Source organism: Phyllobates terribilis, unplaced genomic scaffold (assembly GCF_046119375.1).
Source record: "Phyllobates terribilis strain yellow unplaced genomic scaffold, ASM4611937v1 Scaffold_11__3_contigs__length_659146591, whole genome shotgun sequence".
NCBI lineage: Eukaryota > Metazoa > Chordata > Amphibia > Anura > Dendrobatidae > Phyllobates > Phyllobates terribilis.
The window spans coordinates 337,457,974-337,483,305 of NW_027362771.1; the positions used below are offsets into that span (position 1 = coordinate 337,457,974).

At 43.9% G+C, this 25,332-nt stretch overlaps 1 long non-coding RNA gene across 1 annotated transcript in view; it reads right to left on the reverse strand.

The window, feature by feature from the left end:
- LOC141165142 (uncharacterized) overlaps positions 1 to 23,882 on the reverse strand; it is a 33,417-nt gene extending 9,535 nt beyond the window's left edge. The window contains exon 1 of the long non-coding RNA XR_012251065.1: positions 23,724 to 23,882. This is a non-coding gene — a long non-coding RNA (uncharacterized lncRNA). The remainder of the gene's footprint in view (positions 1 to 23,723) is intronic.
- Between the last annotated feature and the right edge of the window lie 1,450 nt (positions 23,883 to 25,332).

A 25,332-nucleotide genomic window follows, 5' to 3' on the forward strand; every position in this document is an offset into this window, starting at 1 on the left:
ACAGAATTGCAGGGGTGCCAATACTTTTGGCCACCACTGTATATGTTCCCCATCCTGGTATATGTTCCCCATTCTGCCACTATTCTTTAATGCATAGAAAAAAAAAGATGATACTCACCTTCCCTGCCATGCAGCCTCCTCTTCTGAAGCTGGCAGCTGACTTCAGTGTGCAATTAATGGGATCGCATGATCTCACTGCCATGCACCCCCAGTCACGTGCAAGCCGACATCAGCTGCCGGCCTCGGATTGGCCCGCAGCTTGTATAGTAGCACACGGACCCAGCGGATATCTGCACTGCAATAGAATTCAGCTGAATGTGGATCCGAGGACACACATCCAGTTGAAGTTTGCTCTTGCATTGGCAGGCCCTCCACCCCCACGGGCCCAGTCACGACCTCTGCGACCGCGATTGTTACACACCTGATTTCTGTATGCGCGGTAAGTGGGGTTGTCCTTAATGGGGCGACAGCTACTGACAGAGAAGTAAAGAAGGTTGTGGTCAGAGAGTGGGAGAGGGGAGTTAGTAAAGTCATACACTGAGCAGAGCCTGCAGAAGACCAGATCCAGAGTATTCACATCTTTTGTGTATAAGAGTTAGTAAACTGTAAAAGGCTGAAGTAGGAGGTTAGAGAAAGAAGGTAAGTGGCAGATGGGGAGAGTGGTACATCAATGGGGATATTAAAGTCCCCTATGATGAGAGCGGGAATGTCACGGGATAGAAAGTGTGGAAGCCAGGTTGGAAAGTGATCAAGGAACTGGTTGGTTTTGCTTGGAGGGTGATACACAACCGTAACTCGCAGGGAGAAAGGTTTGAAGAGTCTAACGGTGTCGACTTCAAAGGAAGGTGACATGAGTTAGGGTACTGAGTGGGATAACCTATAAAGTACATTGTGATAAAAGAAGTAGACCAAGACTTCCACCCTGTCAGCTCTTAGGTCTGAGGGTATGTGACAATTGTAGCTCACCATATGAGAGAACAGCGGCGGTGGTGTCCGACTGATGGATCCAGGTTTCAGTGAGAGCGAGTAGGGTAAGGGAATTAGAAAGAAAGAAGTCATGGATGTAGGGGAGTTTATTACACAGTGACTGTGAGGTTCAGAGGGCACCGTTGAAAGAGACAGGGGAAAGCATGAACTGAATGTTAATAAGATTTAGCAGGGTTTCTATGTGTTGCAGGAAGAGAGTTATAAATACTGGTGGAAGGAAGTCTGGGATTAGGGGATATGTCACCAGCGACGGGGAGAAGGAGAGCAAAGAGAAAGAGCAGGTGGTTCAATGATTTATAGGAGTGTTTTGTGCACTGTATGGTGGTAGTGGATGGTTTGGAGTGATTAAGAAATGTCACTAGAGCGTGAGTGTTGTACATAGGAGAGGGTTGAAGAGAAGAACTGATGTTGAGAGAGCGCACAGAATGTGCAAGAAAGTAGCAGCTAGAACATAGATGAAGCAAAGAGATATAGAAAATAAATAATGTATTACCACTGAACAAAAAGCATGTTTGTTTCAGTATCAGGCATAGCTTACCTGTCTCCTGCCCTGTTGAACTGCCACGTTAAACTACAATGCACTTTGAAAAGATTGCACTTAGAAAGATATTGCACATGTGTCCCTTCCAGACATATTCTGAATAGATGTGCCAGCCTCGCTCAATTGTTCTGCACAGGACCGCATGTATACAAATTGCATACTTGAGATCATGTACCGACACTGGAGAATCCTCACAATGCTCAATGCGAGGATTCACAAGTCTGCAGTCCCATAGAATGACTGCAGATTTGTACCCTAAGGCAGGACAACACCTTTAATGTTCCTGGGTTTCAATGCTAACCAAAGAAGGGTGGTTCAATGGATTGGACTATTATTTAAAAATATATATTTCTCTGCACCATTTCATAAAATATTTACACTGGGTTGTTACAGTTTGTAAAAGATACACATTACAGAATTATAATAAGCCCAGCTCATTTCTGCAGTCTACATCTGGATACAATTTCAGAGATATTTGCTTAATGTATGTTACAATGGTTAACAGTACCAAATGTGGAGCTCCACACCCCTGTACCATGACATAATCACTGGATATGATCACAGTACAATGGTATTTTATATGCTAAAACATTTCACAAAATAGGAACAGATACTTAGTTCAGCATATGTGGGAAAAACTCAAACAGAAATACTTCCAAGATAAATATTTTAGACATGAAAATATGCCTTAATCGGGGAATGACTCAATTACACTGAAATATATTACCTCTAGATTACATTATGACATTAATAGACTGAAGCTACAGCTTGTAATGAAAGGGGTGACCAACATGGTAAAATGAAAACTATGCATAGAGATGAAAATTGAGTTTGCCGGGTTCAACAAATTTTTCCCCCAAAATTTGATTAGCAGCTAATCAATTCGCTGCAAATCTCAATACCCCAAAGCCTAAAACAGCCTAGAAATATATATTTGCAACACTCTGAGGTCTCCAAGAACTGTATGAACTAACCCTTTTGAACTCTTTAACACAATCACAGCCTTAGTAATGGTATTATGACCTCATATCTCGCTATGATCAAACGGTTGGGGACCAATGGTAACCAACAGCCTATTTAATAACACAGCACAGACAGATTTTTCCTTATTTTTAAAATGTTAAAAACTGTAAAAAATGATCCTTCTTTTATGATCAGGCACACCATTCTGTCGTTACCTGTATGTCTATGAAAATGACTGATTGAAATTTCCTGCATGAGGACAAATTCAGAATTTACCTGACTAGGTCTGGGGTCTATGCCAAACCTATGCATTTCATGAATGATGCAAGCAGGGTCCTGGATTTGATGATGGCCATCCATTCTTGTGCCAGCGACACTGTGTCTGTGTGTCCTATCGACTCTAGTACTTTCTTTGGGTAACATGGTGTGCCTCCTCAGTAAAGGTGCAACAATTGGCTCCCTATGTTCACTTGTACTCATTTCTTTCAGGCAATTAATTAGGGAATCTTGTGAGGAGACTGTATGGGGGGTATTTTAAGGAGGCAGCATGGAGAGATTGAAATATGTGGTGAGAAAGTTTGGAGAGCGAGGGGATGTGTGAAGAAACAGTATGGAGAGGGGGGGTGTTTGAGGGACAGTATGGGGAGCGTAGGTGGGAGAAATGTGTGAGGACTCAGTGTAGCGTCGGCGTCCCTGCCTCCTGGTAGGCAGGGACGGCGTTCCCCTCACCTCTCCGCTCCGTGCCCGGCATCTTCCTCCCGCTCTGCTGGCAGCGCGCGCTGCTTCCCGGCCTCTGTGCTTAGGGCGCGCGCGCGCTACCCCTCTCTTAAAGGGGCCGCGCGCGCCGTCCTAAGGAGTCCACGGCCAATGGCCGGAGGACCTCACCATATATAAGGCACCTCCTCCAAAATGGAGGTGCCCGAGCAATGTTGTTGCAAAGCCTTTCAACTCTGCTTCAGCCCTCAGGTCCCGTTACCAGTTACCTGCCAGTCACCTGCCAGATTCCTGCTTGATACCTGCCTGATATCTGCTTACCTGCTTCCTATCCTGTGGTCCGACAGTCTGCCTACCAGCACCTGCCAGTCTGTCTATGGATCAGTCCGCCTGCAGACCAGGAAGTACCTGCCAGATACCTGCCTGATACCTGCCTGCCTGTCCAGAGACTCTTACTCGCTCACCTGGGAGCGCTCACCTGCTACCTGCCTCCTAGCCTACCTGGAGGCTTAGCCGTCACTTGCTGTGACCACCTGCCTGTCCAGAGACTCTTACTCGCTCACCTTGGAGCGCCTACCTGCTACCTACCTGCTAGCCTACCTGGAGGCTTAGCCGTCACTTGCTGTGACCACCTGCCTGTCCAGAGACTCTTGCCCGCTCACCTGGGAGCGCTCACCTGCTACCTGCCTGCTAGCCTACCTGGAGGCTCTGCCGTCACTTGCCGTGACCACCTGCCTGTCCAGAGACTCTTGCCCTCTCACCTGGGAGTGCTCACCTGCTACCTGCCTGCTAGCCTATCTAGAGACTCTTCCCTGCTGTCACTTGCCGTGACCATCTGCCCGTCTAGAGACTCTTTCCCTGCTGTCACTTGCCGTGACCACCTGCCCGTCTAGAGACTCTTACCCTGCTGTCACTTGCCGTGACCATCCGCCTGTTAAGAGACTGTCCCCGTCACTTGCCGTGACTTCCTGCTTTTCTACCCAGAGACTGTCCCTGTCACTTGCCGTGACTACCTGCCCGCCTTCCCTGGGAGCCACCCGCTTCCTTACAAGGACTACCCCTTTGTATAGTTGCTCAGAGGTTCCACCACTCAGTATGAGAGTGGAGGGGGGAATGTGTGTGGAGAAAGTATGGCAAGGGTGGGGGGAATGTTTGAGAGATCATTAGGGGGAGCAAGAGGGGATAGTATGGGGAGAAAATGTGAGTGTGTAGTGTGGGGGAAGAAAAGTGATAGGGTCACAATATAGAGAAAAGGTAGAGGCAATCATTATTCAGAGGCACAGCATAGGGCTGATACTTTTATTCAGGATCATTACGTGTAATCATGTTTTCATTTTTAACCCTCCGTCACATACAATAGGCCTGACAGGCACATCTCTTTTACTTTCATTTCTCCTTCCTCACCAGATTGTGAGGAAATCCCCTCCCTCCAGGTAGTCTCCTGTCTCTAGCAGCTCTGTGAAACCTCATACCACAGTTGGATTGCAGAGCTTCAGGAGGACAGATATAACTGCGCTAATCTCTCAGGCTCATTGTATGTGAACACGTCATACTCAATAAGGTTGGTATTTTATGTTTTTATTCATCACAATTGTTTATTTAGCTTGTTTTATGAATGTATAGCACAAAGTGTGAGAATATTTCATAGAAATAAGGCAGATTAAAAAAGAAAGTGTGCTGCTCAGGCATATACAGTAGTTCCCTAACACATATTCCTTCTCTTGCTTCAGATTATCTGCTGAAATGGAGAGGAAAATGTACAATTTATCAAAAAACCTTGATGTTGAGGAAGTAACAAACATGCTGTTAGATGATGCAGACCCCACACTGAATGAGGATTTAGGAGAGGAAAGTGAGATTGATTCTCATGATGAGGTGGAAGTATGTGAAGTGGATTCTGAAACAGAGCAAGATGGTGACAGTGATGAGGATGAAGATGTAGAATCTTATTATATGGGAAAAGATAAAAAAAAACAATGGAACAAGAAGCCACTCCAGAAAAAACGTAGGAACCTCAAAACATTATTACTCACCTTCCTGCAGTTATAGGAACTGCAAGTAATGCAAAAACTGCAGTTGAATGCTGGAATAGTTTATTCACAGATGACATTCTGGACTCTATTGTCACATATACCAACCAATATATAGACATTATAAAGGACAAGTTCATCTGCAACAGAACCATCAAGGCCACAGATGAAATAGAACTGCGTGCTTTTTTTGGATTATTATACCTTGCAGGAGCTTATAGGGCAAATAGACAAAGTTTGGAGGAACTTTGGAGTAAAGATGGGGATGGAGTTGAAAAATTTGGCCTTGTTATGTCCATAAACAGATTCAAGCTTCTAATTCGTTGCCTTCATTTTGACGACAGAACTACCCGAACCGAGCGTAAAACACATGACCGACTTGCTCCAATTCGTGATATATTCCAAAAATTTGTTGAAAACTGTAAAAAAAGCTATTGCCCTGGGGAGAATCTCACTATTGACGAAATGCTCCCTGGTTTTCGTGGTAGATGTGCCTTTCGTCAATATCAAAGCCTAACAAATATGGAATAAAAATGTATGCCCTTGTTGATGCCAGTAAGACCTACACTTACAACCTGGAAGTTTATGTAGGAAAACAACCAGAAGGTCCTTACTGTGTCAGCAATATAACAGCTGACAATTGGTTTTCAAATTGTGATCTGATTGATTATCTGAAAATGCAGAAGCTTTCATATGTCGGAACTGTAAGAAAAAATAAAAAAGAATTGCCTACACAGTTTGTAAGTGTGAAAGGGAGACAACAGTACAGCAGTATGTTTGCATTCCATAATGGAAAGGTTTTGGTTTCCTATGTACCACAAGCAAAAAAAATTGTACTTCTTCTATCAACACTTCATGATGATGATGCCATCGATCCTGGGACTGAGGCACAAAAAAACCCGGAGATAATTACATTTTATAATGCAACCAAAGGGGGTGTTGATACAGCTGATCAGATGTGCTCAACTTTCAACGTCAGCAGAAACACCAAACGCTGGCCAATGGTCATATTTTTTGCTATGTTGAATTTGGGTGGTATAAATTCACAAGTCATTTACCTTGAAAACAAGCTTGAACCACTCCGTAGACGAATCTATCTGAAAAAATTGGCCCATGAACTAGTGATTGGAGAGCTACGCAGGAGAAGTATGAAAACAATCGGTATCCCCTCTCGCCTTCAAGTTCAGCTCAAAAGATTCCGCCCAGAAGATGATAGTGAAAATTCACCACCTGCACCACCTCCCAAAAGAAGGAGATGCACCACCTGCACCATGGAAAGCGGAATCAGAAGGCTTTCTAATTATGAATGTCACAAATGTCATAATGCAATCTGCCTGACACATGCAAAAATGATGTGTAATTCTTGCTCTTTGCTCTGCAAGTGTAATTTTTCTGGGGAAACTTCAGGATCTAATTCTGATTGAATATGTGTTTAATAGTACTTAAGGTACCTTAAAATTAAGTTTGTTTCCATAAATTTTCTTTGTAGAGTTTTTGGACAGAGTCGAACTGGGGACAATTTGGCGGGAGTTTTGAAATGTTTGTATTTCACAGTTATTAGTTTTATGTTAAGTAAATGGTTTTTTTTTGCACCTGATTATGTGTAGTCTCTTTTATTACATCCATATGAAGGTCACTGATCACTTTTAGAGCACTGAAATTGCAAACATTAGATATTATAGGTATTTTTCTAGCCTGCGCCTGACAGTCACATTGTATGTGAACTCGTTAGAACCGATATTGTATGTGACGGAGGGTTAAGGGCAGGGCCGGCTCCAGGTTTTTCTGGGCCCCGGGCGAAAGAGTCTCAGTGGGCCCCTTTAACACATACCACGATTCATGATGCAGAGATACGGCGGAGAAATATAAATATATATATATATATATATATATATATATATATATATATATATATATATATATAGTACAATGCAAAGATTTCACTTCTTACATTACATGAGTGATATCTATTGTAAATTCCACAATAGCTCAGAAACCGGTGAATCGCTCCACACAGAATACTGGCCCCCATATAAGGCTCCATACGGAATACTGGCCCCCATATAAGGCCCCATACGGAATACTGGCCCCCATATAAGGCTCCATACGGAATACTGGCCCCCATATAAGGCTCCATACGGAATACTGGCCCCCATATAAGGCTCCATACAGAATACTGGCCCCCATATAACGCTCCATACAGGATACTGGTCCCCTTATAAAGCTCCATACAGGATACTGACCCCCATATAACGCTCCATACAGGATACTGGTCCCCTTATAAAACTCCATACAGGATACTGGCCCCCATATAACGCTCCATACAGGATACCGGTCCCCTTATAACGCTCCATACAGGATACTGGTTCCCATATAATGCTGCATGCAGGCTGTTACCCCCCACATAATGCCCCATACAGGCTGTCCCCCCTTATAATGCTCCATGCAGGCTGTTACCCCCCACATAATGCCCCATACAGGCCCTCCCCCCTTTTAATGCTCCATGCAGGCTGTTACCCCCCACATAATGCCCCATACAGGCTGCCCCCCCCCTTATAATGCTCCATGCAGGCTGTTCCCCCCCACATAATGCACTATGCAGGCTGCCCCCCCTTTATAATGCCCCATGCAGGCTGTTCCCCACCTTATAATGCCCCATGCAGGATGTCACCCCCCCTCTTTATAATGCCCCATGCAGGATGTCCCCCCCTCTCTTTATAATGCCCCATGCAGGATGTCCGCCCCTCTCTTTATAATGCCCCATACAGGCTGCCCCCCTCCTATAATGCTCCATGCAGGCTGTTCCCCCCACATAATGCACTATGCAGGCTGCCCCCCCCTTTATAATGCCCCATGCAGGCTGTTCCCCACCTTATAATGCCCCATGCAGGATGTCACCCCCCCTCTTTATAATGCCCCATGCAGGATGTCCCCCCCTCTCTTTATAATGCCCCATACAGGATGCCCCCCCCTCTCTTTATAATGCTCCATGGAGGATGCCACCCCCCCCTTCTCTTTATACTGCCCCATGCCTCCATACATTAAAAAAAAAATCAAATACTCACCTCCCTTCTCCTCACCTGCTACCTGCTGCAGCTGCTCGGGTCCGAACTCCAGCGTTGTCGGCGTCTTCCCGCTCAGCGCTCCCTGTGACGGCTCAGGGGAGGGCGCGGTGTAAAGACGTCACCGCGCCCTCTGACCTGAGACGTCACAGGGAGCGCATAGCAGGAGGACAGCTGATCTGCGGAGGCACGGGGAGAGGTAAGTATCCGGCTGCCGAGGCCCTGAGCAAGCGGCGGAGAAGGGCGGGCGCTGACACCGCTCTCCTCCGCCCATAGCCCAGCGGGGTGCGCGACCGCCAGTGGGCCCCTCTGCCTGCTCAGGGCCCCGGTATTTGCCCGGGTGCGCCGGGTGCTGACGCCGGCCCTGGTTAAGGGCACCATGTTGTGATGTGCTCCAGGAGACCGGAGAAGACGGAAGTCTGCAAAGATGAGCTTTGGATGTGAAAAGTCATCATAGCGTCTGAACAAGATGGAGAAGTTAAAAATGAGAAAGACTCCAATCAGAGACAACATCGTCTATAAGGTACCTGAATGTACATTTTTTATTTATGATACTGCCTGCATCTCATCAGTACTATAGTTCCTGTATGGTTTACAGTCTGATGGCCTTTAACAACAACTCCCTGTACCACCTTACCATTATTAAGGACATCCTGGGAGTTATAGGTTCATGTGAGAATCCAATCAGAGAACATGTCACCTATAAGGTAACAGTATGTATTGTAAATAATGATGAGCGAACGTGCTCGGTGATGATCAATACCATTCGAGTATCTGGATGCTCAGATGTGCTCGGCACTTGTCGAACATTGGCTGGTGCTTGGATTTAAAGCTTGAATCCCCGTCCCGCATGTTTACACAGCCAATAAACATGCGGGGATTGCCTGCCAGTCACTGTAATGCCATAGCCATCTAGGTAGTGGCATTACTATGACTGGCTGGTCGCATTACCTCATCAGAAGCTATAAAAGGACCAGCACCACCACATTCAGCACACTGATGCCATTGTACAGCTCAGGGACAGTTCTGATTGGAGGGAGAGAGTAGTTGTCCATGCCTATGTGCACAGTTTCAGGAATCAGAGTTCTCTAGTGGTGATACTGTTGCTGAACCCATAGAAAAGTTCTTGTAAGGGCTAACCTTGTGCTTTGCTGTTTCTATGTGATACATTCTGCATTTAGCCTAGGGACAGCTCAGCTGCTAGAGCAGGAAGAGTGGCTGAATGCAGCCTCTAAGCAGGGCTTGGGGCTTTGCAGTCCGCTGCTAAATATATAGCTGCTGCAGGTGACATTATTTTTTTGGAATGAATAAATTGACTGTATTCTCATCCATATAGTTTAACCTGCTTTGTGTTAAAGTATGGGGGTTTTAAACTAAAAAAACCTTCACAATTTTTTACTGTATTGAATTTGTCATCCATACAGTTTTAACGTTCTTTGTGTTAAATTACGGTGCTTTTAAACTCAAAAAAACCTTTCTAAAAAATGTACTGTGTTGAGATTGTCTTCCACATAGTTTAACATGCTTTGTGTTAAATTATGCTGGTATTAAACTCAAAAAGTCCTTCAGAAAAGTTTACTGTATTGAATGTCTTCCATATAGTTTAACGTGCTTTGTGTTAAATTACGGTGGTATTAAACTAAATAAAAACTTTCAAAAAATGTACTGAATTGAATTTGTCTTCCATACAGTTTAACGTTCTTTGTGTTAAATTACGGTGGTATTAATCCTTTATCTCCCAAGCCTGTTTTCATCTTCATGACCAGGCCAAATTTTACAATTCTGACTAGTGTCATTTTATATGGTAATAACTCTGGAATGCTTCAACGAATCCCACTGATTCTGAGACTGTTTTCCCGAGACATATGGTACTTCATGAAAGTGGTAAAATTTGTTCCATAAGACTTGCGTTTATATGTGAAAAAAATTGGAAATTTGGCAAAAATGTCGAAAATTTTGCAATTTTCAAAGTTTTCATTTTTATGCCCTTAAACTACATTTCACACAAAATAGTTAATAAATAACATTTCCCACATGTCTACATTACATCAGCCCAATTTTGGAAACATAATTGTTTTTTTTGTTAGGAAGTTATAAGGGTTAAAAGTTGAGCAGCGATTTATAATTTTTCCCGCAAAATTTACAAAATCATTTTTTTAGGGACCACATCACATTTGAAATGACTTTGAGGGGCCTACATGACAGAAAATACCCAAAATTGATACCATTCTAAAAACTGCATGCCTCAAGATACTCAAAACCACATTCAAGAAGTTTATTAACCCTTCACGTGCTTTACAAGAACTGGAGCAATGTGGAAAGAAAAAATTTACATTTAACTTTTCTTCACAAAAATGTAACTTTAGACTAATTTTTTTTTATTTTCACAAGAGAAACAGGAGAAAATAGACCGCAAAATTTTTTGAGCAACTTCTCCTGAGCATGCAGATACCCGATATGTGGGGTAAAACTACTGTTTGGGTGCACAGCAGGGCTTAGAAGGGAAGTGATGCCATTTTGGAAAATAGACCCCTTAAGGAATGTATCTAGATGTGTGGTGAGAACATTGAATCCCAAGGTGCTTAACAGAAGTTAATAACGTTGAACTGTGAAAATAAAAAATCACATTTTTCCCCCAAAAATATTATTTTAGCCCCAATTTTTTTTTCACAAGGTTAACAGGAGAAATTACACCATACAAAGAAACCCCATATGTGGGTGAAAACTACTGTTTGGGCGCACAGCAGGGCTCAGAATGGAAGGAGCGACGTTTTGGATCGCAGACTTTGATAGAATTGTCTGTGGGTGTCATGTTGCATTTGGAGAGCCCCTGATGTGCTTAAACAGTGGAAACCCCCACAAAATGTTGTTTTAGCCTCAAATTGTTTAATTTTCACACGGAAAGCAGGAAAAAATGGATCCCAAAATTTGTTGTGCAATTTCTCCTGAGCACACCGACACCCCATACGTGGTCGAAAACTGCTTCAGAAAACTAGAAAACTAGCTCATATTTTGCTGAAATGGTTTGAGGGTGCCATGTCACATTGGCAGAGCCCTTGAGGTACCAGAACAGCAGAAACCACCCATATGTGACCTCATTTTACAAACTAAACCCCCAATGAATTCATCTAGGGCTGCAGTGATCATATTGACACCACATGTGCCTCACATAATTTTATACCATTGGGTGGTGAAGAAAGAATAAATTACATTTCTACCACTAAAATGTTGTTTTAGCGCCAAATGTTAAATTTTCTAAGGGCTAATATGAAAAAGTGGACCTCAGTTTCTTGTAAAAAATTCTCCTGAATGTGCAAATACCCTATATGTTTTCGGGAAATACTTTTCAGGTACAGTCATATTATAATGCAGATTTTACTGTTATGGTTTGCGGGTGCCATAACTCACTGGGAGAGCCCCTGAGGTGCCAGAACAGCAGAAAGTGCCCCCATTTTAGAAACTACACCTCTCAATAAATTCATCTAGGGGTGCAGTGATCACATTGACACCACAGGTGTGTCACAGAATTGTATACCATTAGGCAGTGAAGAAAAAATAATTACCAAAAACATCCAAATGACCCTGATCAAAAGTTCACATGCCCCAGTTCTTAATACCGTGTATTGCCCCCTCTAACATCCATGACAGCTTGAAGTATTTTGTGGTAGTTGTGGATGACGTTCTTTATTTTCACAGATGGTAAAGCTGCCCATTCTTTTTGGTGAAAAGCCTCCAGTTCCTGTAAATTCCTGGGCTGTCTAGCATGAACTGCGCGCTTGAGATCTCCCCAGGGTGGCTCAATGATATTGAGGTCAGGAGACTGAGATGGCCACCCCAGAACCTTCACTTTGTTCTGCTGTAGTCAATGACAGGTTGACATGGCCTTGTGTTTTGGATCATTGTCATGTTGGAACGTCCAAGTACGTCCCATGCGTAGCTTCCGGGCTGATGAGTGCAAATTTGCCTCCAGTATTTGCTGATAATGTGCTACATTTATCTTTCCTTCAACTTTTACCAAGTTTCCTGTGCCTTTGTAGCTCACACATCCCCAAAACATCAGCGATCCACCTCCATGCTTTACTGTAGGAATGGTGTTCTTTTCATCATAGGCCTTGTTGACCTCTCTCCAAATGTAACGTTTATGGTTGTGGCCAAAAAGTCCAATTTTGGTCTCATCACTCAAAATTACCTTGTTCCAGAAGTTTTGAGGCTTTTCTCTGTGCTGTTTGGCATATTGTAGGTGAGATACTTTGGGGCATTTGCACAGTAATGGCTTTCTTCTGGCGACTCGACCATGCAGCCCATTTTTCTTCAAGTGTCTCCTTATTGTGCATCTTGAAACAGCCACACCGCCAGTTTTCAGAGAGTCCTGAATTTCAGCTGATGCTTTCCCCATGACTCACAATCCAGAAACGTCAGTGGCTGGATGAAAGGTGCAAGAGTCTGTCTGGATCCCAGAAACTCACTCAGCTTTTATGCGCACACACTGATTACAAGCAAACAGGTCACAGGTGAGGATGTTACCTTTAGTAGCCATTCAAACCCATTGGTGTCAAATTCTGTGTATGTTATCATGCCAAAATCACCCGGGTATGTGAACTTTTGATCAGGGTCATTTGGATGTTTTTGGTTGTCATTAAGATTTAAAAAGAGAAAACACTGTAGTTTGACAATAAATGGCTTCACCCAACCAATAAACATGAGTCTTATCATTCATATTCTCTGAAACAAGGCCAAGAAGGGAAAAATTCTGCCGGGGTATGTAAACTTTTGAGCACACCTGTAAGTGCTATAAGAGCAGAATCCCCCCCTCAAGTAACCCGATTTTGAAAGTTATACTCCTTTGGGAATTTATCTACAGGTGTAGAGCCAATTTTGACTCCATGAATGTTTTCCAGAAACAAGCAGCAGTGGATGTTACTGAGTGAAAATTGCAAACTGCCATTGTAGTTCCCAGTATGTTGTAGTGACCAGCATGTTGTAGTACCCAGCTCATGCTTGTGGAGACACGCACCCATAAATTAGACGGGATCTCATCGCTACAGAAATGCCAAACATGTGGACGCTAAATGTGATTTACTCACACTATGGCGCTCAGAAAGGAAGGGGGCATTTGGATTTGGGAGCGAGGAGCCATAGCACTTTTCCAGAGCCTTTGTACTACCAGTAACATGGAAGCCCCTATATTTTCAGTGACAGATGACGGACCTGAGTGGGGACTTGCTTATTGTTGTGGATTGATTTGAAACATTTTAGATAATATTTTGGATCACATCTATCCCGTGCTCTGCGCTGAACACTTATATCGGGGTTTCCATTAAATCTTTGAGTGACATGATTAAGAGGAAACCCCTGAAAGATCGATTCACTATAATAAGGCAGCAGAGCTACTCTGAACTCCATCTGGCGTCTGTTCAGCGTCGTTTTTTTCAGAGGTGCACAAAACTGTAGCAGATGGCACTTTTATGCATGCCTAAAATGATGGACACCACCGAATCACAGGTCAGACGGCGTCCACAGTGCCTCCATCTGACTCACTACAGGGAATCTTCGGCTGGGTCTTCCGTCTGAATCACGTATTTTAGAGATTAACATGGAAACCCTGGTGTAAGCACTCAACGTGAAGCGCAGGATAAATGTGCACCGAGCCTTACTGTGATCTTTGGGAGCTGGAATGAACAAATCAACAGCAGGTGAAGAATTAGTTTTATTTATTTTTTACGCCATTTATGGTGCGGTATAAGTGATTAGACAACTTTACTCTTCAGGTTGGTGCGATTACAGCGATACCAGATTTATATTGGATTTTCATTTTTGGCTGCTGTCACACACTAAAAGACTTTTATTTTTCAAAAACTAGTTTTTGCATCGCCATATTTGAGAGCTATAATTTTTCTATATTTCTGCCGCCACAGTCATGTGAGGGCTTGTTTTTTGCGGAACGAGTTGATGTTTTTATTGGTACCATTTTTGGGCTCATGACATTTTTTGATCGCTTTCTATACCTATTTTTGGGAGGCAGAATGAATAAAAACCATGATTCAATTCAGGAATTGTTTTTTTTAGGGGGAGTTTATGCAGTTCCGCATGTGCTTAAATTGATAAGGCAGCTTTATTCTTCAGGTCAGTATGATTACAGCGATATTACATTTATATCTTTTTTTATGTTTTGGTGTTTTTACACAATAACAACTATTTTATAGAAAAAAATATTATTTTTCCATCGCTTTATTCTGAGAGCTGCAACTTTTTGATTTTTCCGCTAATGGAGCTGTATGGTGGCTTGCTTTTTGTGGGACAACATGAAGTTTTCAGCTATACCATTTTTTTTATATTTGTCTTTTTGATCGTGTTTTATTCCACGTTTTGTTCGGCGATATGATGATAAAGCATTGTTTTTTGTCTCGTTATTTTTTTTTTTTTACGGTGTTCATTGAAGAGGTTAACTAGTGTGACATTTTTATAGGGCTTGTTATTTTGGACATGATGAAACCAAATATGTTTCATTTTTTTGTTCATTTTTTTTCATAAAAATATTTATTTTTGGGTACAATATATTTTAATTTTTTTTATTATTTTGTGAATTTAAAAAAATATATTTTTACAACTTTTTTTACTTTTTTACTTAGTCCCACTATGGGACTTTCACTTTTTGCAGTCTGATCGCAGTCATAAACCATAGCAATGCAGGAACATTGCTGTGCTTTGTAACTGTCAGTGCTGCACTGAAACAAGTTAGTTAGATCATGCATGATCTAACTTACTTGGTAGAGACTGGTGACCCGGATGTCGTCATGACAACGGGTCACTATGGCAATGATCGTGTCCCTGCGGTGCCGTCGCGGGGGTGCCGATCGGAGAGCAGAGGGTCCCCCTTCCTCTGCCTGCCTTCTAAATGCTGTGATCAATATCAATCACAGGATTTAGCGGATTAAACTGCTGGGAGCGGTGCCTGCAATGCTCCTGGCAGTGACTGCCAGGTCTCAGCTGTCAGAATTGCTGAACACCATGCACTGTGCGCGCAAAATTACCTGAACGTATCCATACATCCAAGGGGTTAAACTCAAAAAACCCTTCAAAAATTTTACTGTATTGAATTTGTCATCCATACAGTTAAACGTGCTTTGTGTTAAATTATGGTGGTTTTAAACTAAAAAAAGTGATCGCAAGTGACCAAAAATTTTTTTTATTGAAAAAATGTATTTTCAATTAATCAATTAATGCGAACAGGTGGTCAGTTGGATAGCAGATAATGCTTCCAGCATGCCTGCCAGCACCACCCAGTCTTCCACACGGTCCAGTCTGAGCAGCCAAGAGTCTGGATTGCTTAATCCTCACCCTGATCCTCCTTCCTCTCACCATGTCGAATCCCAGGAGACCAGTGATCCCACACTAGGACACTCCTAGGAGCTCTTTACATCATCATTTCTTGATTGCGGCCTCTCACCCTGCATGCTCCAAGAGGGACAGGAAGACATGCTGTTTAGTGATGCATAAAACTTAGAACAGCCATGGTCACAAGAAGATGAGGCAAATTTTGCCTAATGAGGTAGATGATAATGATGAGACACAGTAGCCGATAAGTCATGTTGTTGTCAAGTTACCAAGTCAGGAGGACCAGGGTGGAAGACGAGGTGTGGATGACGAAGTCACTGACCCAACCTGGGAAACTCTCATGCAGAGCGAGGACAGCAGCGCTGAGGGTTAGAGGTAGGCAGCACCGAAACAGGCAGAAAGAGGCGGTGTGGAGACCATGGGGAGAAGATGGGCAACTGTTCCGCAGAGTACCGACACGACACGCATGAATTTCTCCGTCAAAGAGTTAGATGTTTCCCAATCTGGGAGTTTTTTAAAGAGAATTTTGAGACAAAAAGTGGTAATTTGCAACCTGTGTCATTCCAAAATCATCAGGGGCCTGACTACTTGGAGCCTAACCACCACCAGCATGATCAGACACATGTCGTCTACGCACCCAACTCAGTGGGCCGAACGCCTGGGTCCACAATTGGTGCAGCGGGTGACACCACTACCTCTTCCCTTGTGGTAGGCACTTGCTAATCTCCTGTCCATGACACTGGCACAAATGCCTCCCGCCCTGCACATGTCCTTGCACATTCTGAGGCACCATCATCAGACACTTAGACACTTCCAAATCCTTGTTCCAGCACAGTATTCAGCTGTCTCTACCCCAGGCCTTGGAATGAAAATGAAAGTTCCCAGCCAGCCACCCACAGGAACAAAAGCTAAACGGGCACATTTCCAGGCTGCTTGTCATTGAAATGTTGCCATTTAGGCTTGTGGATGAGAAGGATTTCCACCAACTCATGGCAGCAGCCTTCTCCTGGTAATTGGTCCCAAGTTGCCACTATTTCTCCTGGTGTGGTGTCCCTGCCTTGTACCAGCTTGTGTCTAGGAACATCACAGTATGATTCTCTAAATGTAATCCCCACACAGCCCTCCATACAGTATAATGGCCACAAAAAGTGCTCCATACAGTATAATGGGCCCCACATAGTCCTCCATACCGGGCTCGGAATTGACTTCGATACAGTATAATGGCCCCACATAGTGCTTTATACAGTATAAAAGCCCCAAATAGTGCTCCATACAGTATAATGACCACAAAAAGTGCTCCATACAGTAGAATGGCCATAAAAGTGCTCCATACAGTACAGTGGCCCCACATGGTGCAATATACAATATAATAGGCCCCATATCGAGCTCCATACAGTATAATGAGCTTACACAGTGCTCCATACAGTATAATTGAATCACATAGTGCTTCATACAGTATAATGGCCCCACATAGTGCTTCATACAGCACTCCATACAGTATAATGTGTCAAGTGAAAGTGCGATGCCGGGAGGGGGACCAGACAAATATACTTGGGGGACCCATCCGGCGTCGTGGGCCAAATAAACTCACCCTGTAGGCCAGATCTGGCCTGCGGGCCAGAGTTTGGCATGCATGACATAGAATGTAGTTTATGACCATTTTTCAGAGCTGAATGTGACTCTTAATGTAGGAAAGGTTGGAAACCACTGGTCTTGATGGTACATGTCTGAATGGCCACCATCAGGCCATTACTACCCTTACTAGTCTATGGGGCCCAGTGAGCAAAAGCAAAGAGGGGGGTCCGGATCCAGTCCAGTCCCCTCTTTTGCTTCTGCTCAGCGGGCTCAGTGCAGGAGTGGGTTGCTGCACACATCTTGTTGATGAAGGGAGCTTTCCTGGAGCTCAACGGCAGCGCACGCAGCTCAGAGCTCCCTCCGCCCCTTCTGTGACTATGCCTTTTGTGATGATATCATCGGACCGGCGCCAACACATGCGCGTACTGGACACCGGAAGCCGAGCTGCAGGGGATCGTATGAGAGGTAAGTATGGATTTTTCTTTTTTCTTTTTATAAAATAAATTGAATAGGTGTGGGGGAGTAAATGATGATGAATTGAGACTGGGGTACGGGGTACAGCAAATGATTATGAATTGAGACTGGGTGGTGGGAAAATAATGATGAATTGAGATTGGGGATGGGGTACAGTAAATGAATTTAAATTGAGACTGGGGGGTGGGGTACAGCAAATAATGATGAATTGAGGCTGGGGGATGGGGTACAACAAATGATTATGAATTGAGACTGGGGGGTGGGGTACAGCAAATAATGATGAATTGAGGATGGGGGATGGGGTACAGCAAATGGTTATGAACTGAGACTGGGGGATGCGGTACAGCAAATAATGATGAATTGAGACTGGGGGTTGGGTTAAAGCAAATAATGATGAATTGTGATTGGGTGATTGTGTACAATAAATAAAGATGAATTGGAACTGGGGGACAGGGTACAGCAAATAATGATGAATTGAGATTGGGGATGGGGTACAGTAAATGAATGTAAATTGAGACTGGGGGGTGGGGTACAGCAAATAATGATGAATTGAGGCTGGGGGATGGGGTACAACAAATGATTATGAATTGAGACTGGGGGGTGGGGTACAGCAAATAATGATGAATTGAGGATGGGGGATGGGGTACAACAAATGATTATGAACTGAGACTGGGGGATGCGGTACAGCAAATAATGATGAATTGAGACTGGGGGTTGGGTTAAAGTAAATAATGATGAACTGTGATTGGGTGATTGTGTACAACAAATAAAGATGAATTGGAACTGGGGGACAGGATACAGCAAATGATGATGACTTGAGACTGGGGGATGGGGTACAGCAATTAATGATTATAAATTGAGACTGGTGGGTGGGGTACAGCAAATAATTATACATTGAGACTGGGGGATGGGGTACAGCAAATGATTATGAATTGAGACTAGGAGGTGGGGTACAACAAATAATGATGAATTGAGACAGGGGGACGGTGTACAGCAAATGATGAATTGTGATTGGGTGATTGTGTACAACAAATAAAGATGAATTGGGACTGGGGGACAGGGTACAGCAAGTAATGATGAATTGAGACTGGGGGATGGGGTACAGCAAATTATTAAGAATTGAGACTGGGGGATGGTGTGCAGCAAATGATTATGAATTGAGACTGGGAGTGGAGGACAGAAAATGATTATGAATTGAGATTATGGGTGATGTACAGCAAATGATTATGAATTGAGACTGGGGGATGGTGTGCAGCAAATGATTATGAATTGAGACTGGAGGTGGGGGACAGCAAATGATTATGAATTGACACTGGGGGGGAGAAACTGCAAATGATGATGACTTGAGGGTGGGGGAGAGCAAATGATGAATTGAGGGTAGACGTCCTGTTACTGTGCAGGGCGGCACTATGTCGCTTTTTTCTTCTTCTGACAGTGTAGAAATTGGGGAAAAATTGGGGAATGTGCGATGGAAGCAGCGCTCTAGATAACTGTGTATGATTTTCTGCAGAGACGAGTCCTGGCTGAAAGAAGTGATAGTGCTCTGCGCTGGATGAAAAAAAAAGCGAAGATGAAGGACTTCAATTAGAGAAGTCACTGGTAAGTCAATGTGCTACCTGTACGCTGACACTACACACTGTATACTATGTATAGAGCTCTTGTGTATAATATCACTGTACAGAAACTGCACTCATCAAAATGACCAATGACCTTTTGACAGCAAAACGTAACGGTGACTAATCTCTGCTCATTCTTCTTGACCTCTCTGCAGCTTTCGACACTGTTGACCACCATCTGCTAGTCTCTATGCTCCACTCAAACGGCATAAAGGACACTGCTCTCTCCTGGTTCTCCTCATTTCTTTCTGACCGCTTCTTTAGCGTTTCGTTCGCTGGTTCAACTTCTTCCATTCTAATTCTTGCTATTGGGGTCTCTCAGGGGTCAATCCTTGGCCCTTTTCTCTTCTCTCTCTACATGGCCCCAATTGGACAGACCATCAGCAAATTTGGCTTTCAGTACCATCTTTATGCTGATGACACACTATACACTTCATCCCCTGATCTTACTCCCGTTGTAACATCATGTCCGCTCTCTATCTGAAGCTCAGCCTTTCTAAAACTGAACTTCTTCTGCTCTCACCGTCTACTTACATCCCTAAATCTGACATATCCCTCTCAGTGTGTGGCACCACAATAATGACGAGCCCGTAGGCACGCTATCTGGGAGTTGTTTTTCACACCAATCTTTCCTTCACCTCCCACATACAATCTCTTGCCCTCTCTTATTGCTTGCACCTAAAGAACATCTCTACAATCCGCCCCTATCTCAGCATGGAACAAGCAAAACCCTCACTGTTGCCCTGATCCACTCCCGCTTTGACTACTGTAATTCTCTATTAATTGGTCTCCCCCTCACTCGACTTTCCCTTCTCCAGTCCATCCTTAATGCAGCAGCCAGGGTAATCTATCTGGCTAATCGTTACTCAGACGCTTCCGCTCTGTGCCAGTCATTGCACTGGCTGCCCATACATTATAGGATCCAATTTAAATTGCTTGTGCTCACCCACAAAGCTTTCCACAGTGCGGCACCCCCTACATCTCCCCTCTCATTTCTGTTTATTGGCCTACCCCTTGTCTAGGTTCCACCAGTGACTTTCGACTAACATTCGCACTAATCCGTACTTCCCACTCCCGGCTCCAAGACTTCTCCCGAGTTGCGCCTATTGTTTGGAACGCTCTACCCCAAGAAATTAGGATGAACCACAACTTACACAGTTTTAGTCGCTCCCTAAAAACACATCTGTTTAGGGCAGCCTTTCGAAGTCCTTTTTATATACAGCCCATTCACTACTTATCTTAACATAATTCTCCATCAAACTCCACAGCACCCAAAACCACTACAAATATTAGCTGGTGACTAGCTCATGCAGCGTTTATCTATACCCCATTCCATCAAGATGGATTTGCTTTAATTAATGGATTATCTTGAACGCTGTTACTTATGACTGTTGTATATGAACCTCTGAATTCAAAAGTGCTGTGGAATATGTTGCCGTTATATAAATAAAGATTATTATTGTATTATTATTACACTGGCACTATATACAGAGCTCCTGTGTATAATGTCACCGGTGATCACTGTATTACCTGTGCACTGACACTATATGCAGAGCTCCTGTGTATAATGTCACCGGTGATCCATGTATTACCTGTACACTATATACTATATACAGAGCTCCTGTGTATAATATCCCTGGTGATCACTGTACTACCTGTACACTGACACTATACACTGTATACTATGTACAGAGCTCCTGTGTATAATGACACTTATGGTAATATAAGTATTGTGTTTTTTTTATTAATGATCAGTATTGTATTATTCGGTCACTATGTGGTGGTATCTGTAGTTATTTGTGCAGGATGGGTGAAGAGAGTTTTTTTTAATAATGGAGTAATGATAGAGTGTTTGAAGGAGGAGGAGAAGATACCAGAAAAGAGGAAGAGATTGAATATTTTAGTTAGGTGAGTAATGACGACTGGAGACGGAGTCTGGAGTAGGTGTGAGGGAATGGGTTCAGTAGTGCATGTAGTAGGATGAGAAGAAGAGCGGAGCCTGGAGACTTATTCTTCTGTGACTGGGTCAAATGTGGAGAGTGAGCCAGAGGAGATGTGGGGAGGGATGGGTGTTACGGCACTTGGTGACTGGGAGCTGATTTCCAGACGAACATTTTTTATTTTCTCTGTAAAGTAGGAGGCCAGATCATCAGCACAAATGTCTGTGATAGGGGCTTGCGCTTTAGGACTGAAGAGGGAGTGAAATGTGTCGAAGAGTTTTTTTGGGTTGTTTGATAGTGAGGAGATGATGGTGGTGTAGTAGGACTGTTTCGCGAGGGGAAGGGCAGAGTTATAGATTCTTAACATAAATTTATAGTGGATAAAGTTTTCTGGTGTGCAAGTTTTCTTCCATAGGCATTCGGCACTCCTAGAGCATCGCTGGAGAAATCGAGTTTGCGATATGAGCCATAGCTGTTTTACTCTGTGTTTGGAGGTTCTGAGGGTGAGGGGCGCTACTTGGTTCAGGGTGCTTTTGAGAGTGTCATTGTAGTGACAGCTATTCTGTTGGTAGAGACTTGTGTTTTGTTAAATGGACTCTGTTCTGCTGGTTTGAACTGAAATTTGGACAGAACCAGATGGAGCCCCAAGGCAGGGGGCAGTGCAGGCAATTGGGAGAAAGTGTGTGACAGGAAGAGGTCGGTGCGGTGGCCATCTTGGGAGAGTGAGGAGAGCTGAAAGGGGAGGATGTGTGACATCTCCGTCGAGCGCCATCCGCATTTCCAGATGTTAAAGGGGGACAAAGACTGCACCGGGTAGCAGATGATACTGTCCTGTTTCCGTTTCACCGGCAGGGGTGAAGTTTGGAGTGACGATGGCCACAGGAAGTAGCGGAGCTGAAATCCCAAGGAACCCGCATCAGTGACATACCCAGAGGGCTCTCCAGCAAGTTAGCTGTGGTACCACACACCAGTTAGAGACTCGGTATCCCTTGTTCAAACTGCCGTCGTCCAGGTGGCCTCATCTCTGCAATGACACAGCGATCAGACACAGGTCGGTAAGTCCTGAGCTGAGACACACACACACAGTTAGTTTGGTGCCAAACTCAGGCAGATACAGGCACTTGAATGCATCAGTGCCAATCAAACTCACCTAGCTGAACCACTTAACAAAAAGAAGGTTTGCTGTGTCTGTCAGCGTAGTGTCCAGAGGCTGGAGGCGCTACCAGGAGACAGGCCAGTACACCAAGAGACGTGGAGGGGGCCGTAGGAGGGCAACAACCCAGCAGCAGGACTGTTACCTCTGCCTTTGTGCAAGGAGGAACAGTAGGAGCACTGCCAGAGCCCTGCAAAATGACCACCAGCAGGCCACAAATGTGCATGTGTCTGTACAAATGGTTAGAAACCGACTCCATGAGGGTGGTATGAGGGCCCGACGTCCACAGATGGGGGTTGTGCTCACAGCCCAACACCGTGCAGGATGCTTGGCATCTGCCACAGAACACTAGGATTGGCTAAGTCGCCACTGGCGCCCTGTGCTCTTCACAGATGAAAGCAGGTTCACACTGAGCACATGTGACAGACGTGACAGAGTCTGGAGACGCCTGCAACATCCTTCAGCATGACCGGTTTGCAGTGGGTCAGTAATGGTGTGGGGTGGCATTTCTTTGGAGGGCCGCACAGTGCTCCATGTGCTCGCCAGAGGTAGCCTGGCTGCCATTAGGTACCGAGATGAGATGCTCAGACCCCTTGTGAGACCATATGCTGGTGCGGTTGGCCATGGGTTCCTCCTAATGCAGGACAATGCCAGACCTCATGTGGCTGGAGTGTGTCAGCAGTTCCTGCAAGATGAAGGCATGGAAGCTATGGACTGACCTGCCTGTTCCCCAGACCTGAATCCGATTGAGCACATCTGGAACATCCACCAACGTCACGTTGCACCACAGACTGTCCAGGAGTTGGCGGATGCTTTAGTCCAGGACTGGGAGGAGATCCCACAGGAGACCATCCGCAACCTCATCAGGAGCATGCCCAGGCGTTGTAGGGAAGTCATACAGGCACGTGGAGGCCACACAATACTGAGCCTCATTTTTACTTGTTTTAAGGACATTACATCAAAGTTGGATCAGCCTGTAGTGTGTTTATCCACTTTAATTTTGGCGGTGACTCCAAATCCAGGCCTCCATTGGTTAATAAATTTGATTTCCATTGATGATTTTTGTGTGATTTTGTTGTCAGCACATTCAACTTTGTACAGAACTAAGTATTCAATGAGAATATTTCATTCATTCAGATCTAGGATGTGTTATTTGAGTGTTCCCTTTATTTTTTTGAGCAGTGTATATATAATGTGCCCCAACCTGGGCTCTTTTTTGGTGTATTTGTATATCCTGGTATATATGTCCCCCAACTTGGGTTCATTCCTGGTGTATATGTCCCCCTTCTGTTGCGGTTCTCTAATGAATTATAAACCCAAACATTCTACTTACCTTCCCCCACTCCAAGTTGCGCTGTGTCCTTGTCTGTAGCAGGCTCAGAGGCTGGCAGATCACATTGGCGTGCCTGCTATGACATCACTCTGGTTGGCTAGCAATGTGTTTTGCAGTTCAGGGACCCGGCAGGTCGCTGCGCTGCAATGCATTTCTGCTGAATGTGTGTCCTCAGACACAAATCCACCTTAAATATTTGCTGGCTATGGCGGGCACCCCTACTGCACGGTCTTTATAGCCCTGCTCTGATACCTTCTGTTGCTGTTTCCTTATTTCAGGGAGCAGCTTTTTGTAGTATTGTATTTGTTTTCCTTTGCTTTCATTATTGGGTCATTTTCTCTGCTATCTACATTTTTTTTCAGTCCTCGATGAGCTGTTCATACCATCGATAACCTTTGCATATTAGCACAGTCTCTTCTCTTGAAAAACAGTATGCACTTTTCCTCATTAGGGAGATGTGTTCTGGTCATCATTGGGTTGGCCAGAGAATTATCGTAAAGGTATCTCCTGATTATGGGTAATGCCATGTTCTTGTATGAATTTGTTTCTATTTTTGAAAAATAACAACAGGTGGTCTGCAATAAGTAAAGTAATGTAATTTAGATGGAAATATATCATTAGCATTTTTTTCCAGTTCTAAGACTTGACATTTTTGTTTCAATCCCATATATGTATAACATATTGAAAAATCTGTTGTGTTAAGGTAAAACAGCTTGTTATAGTTTACTGTACAGTGGTAATGACAGAGTTGACAGATAGCCATCTACAGTGGCATGTAAAAGTATAGACAATAGTGATGAGCGAGCACTAAAATGCTCTGGTACTCGTTGCTCGGGTCGAGCAAATTGGAATGCTCGAGTGCTCGGTCCGAGTAACGAGCCCAATGTAAGTCTATGGGAAACTCAAGCATTTTTCCGGCGGCCCCCCCGGCGGTCTGCAGAGGGCCTAAAAATTGCCCAAATCGATGGTAACAGTGCTCAAATGATATGGGAAGAGCATTGGGGAAGACCCCTGGAAGCATTTCTGACTCCCAGGTCACTGCTGTCAACAACGTTGTCATAGGTATTACTCCACTTTTATGGACTCACAATAAAACATACAGAAACAAAACCAATATAGATTTTCCTCGGAAATATTTTAAGGAACATCCTTTCCAGGATAATGACTTGCATATAAGGCAAAATAAATATGCAAAAACGAATAATTGCTAATCCACACCTTTTGCTGTGCTCACACGTAGCGTTTTTGATGCATTTTTGCACTTTTGCATTGCTTTCAATGGTGAAAAATGCATTCACTGGGAAATTTCATTTTAACATTTTACAACCTTATCTGGCATGTGGTGTGTGACACATCATCAGACACATCCTGTTTCATTTATGAAGGAAGGACTCTGAAAGTCACAAAGACTATTTTTATAGGGCCATCGGGCAACCCTTACTATTTTATTATTATTATTATTATTTATTATTATAGCGCCATTTATTCCATGGCGCTTTACATGTGATAGGGATATACATAACAAAAGCATTTACATAATCTTAACAAAACGAGTCAGCGACTGGTACAGGAGGAGCGAGGACCCTGCCTGCGAGGGCTCACAGTCTAC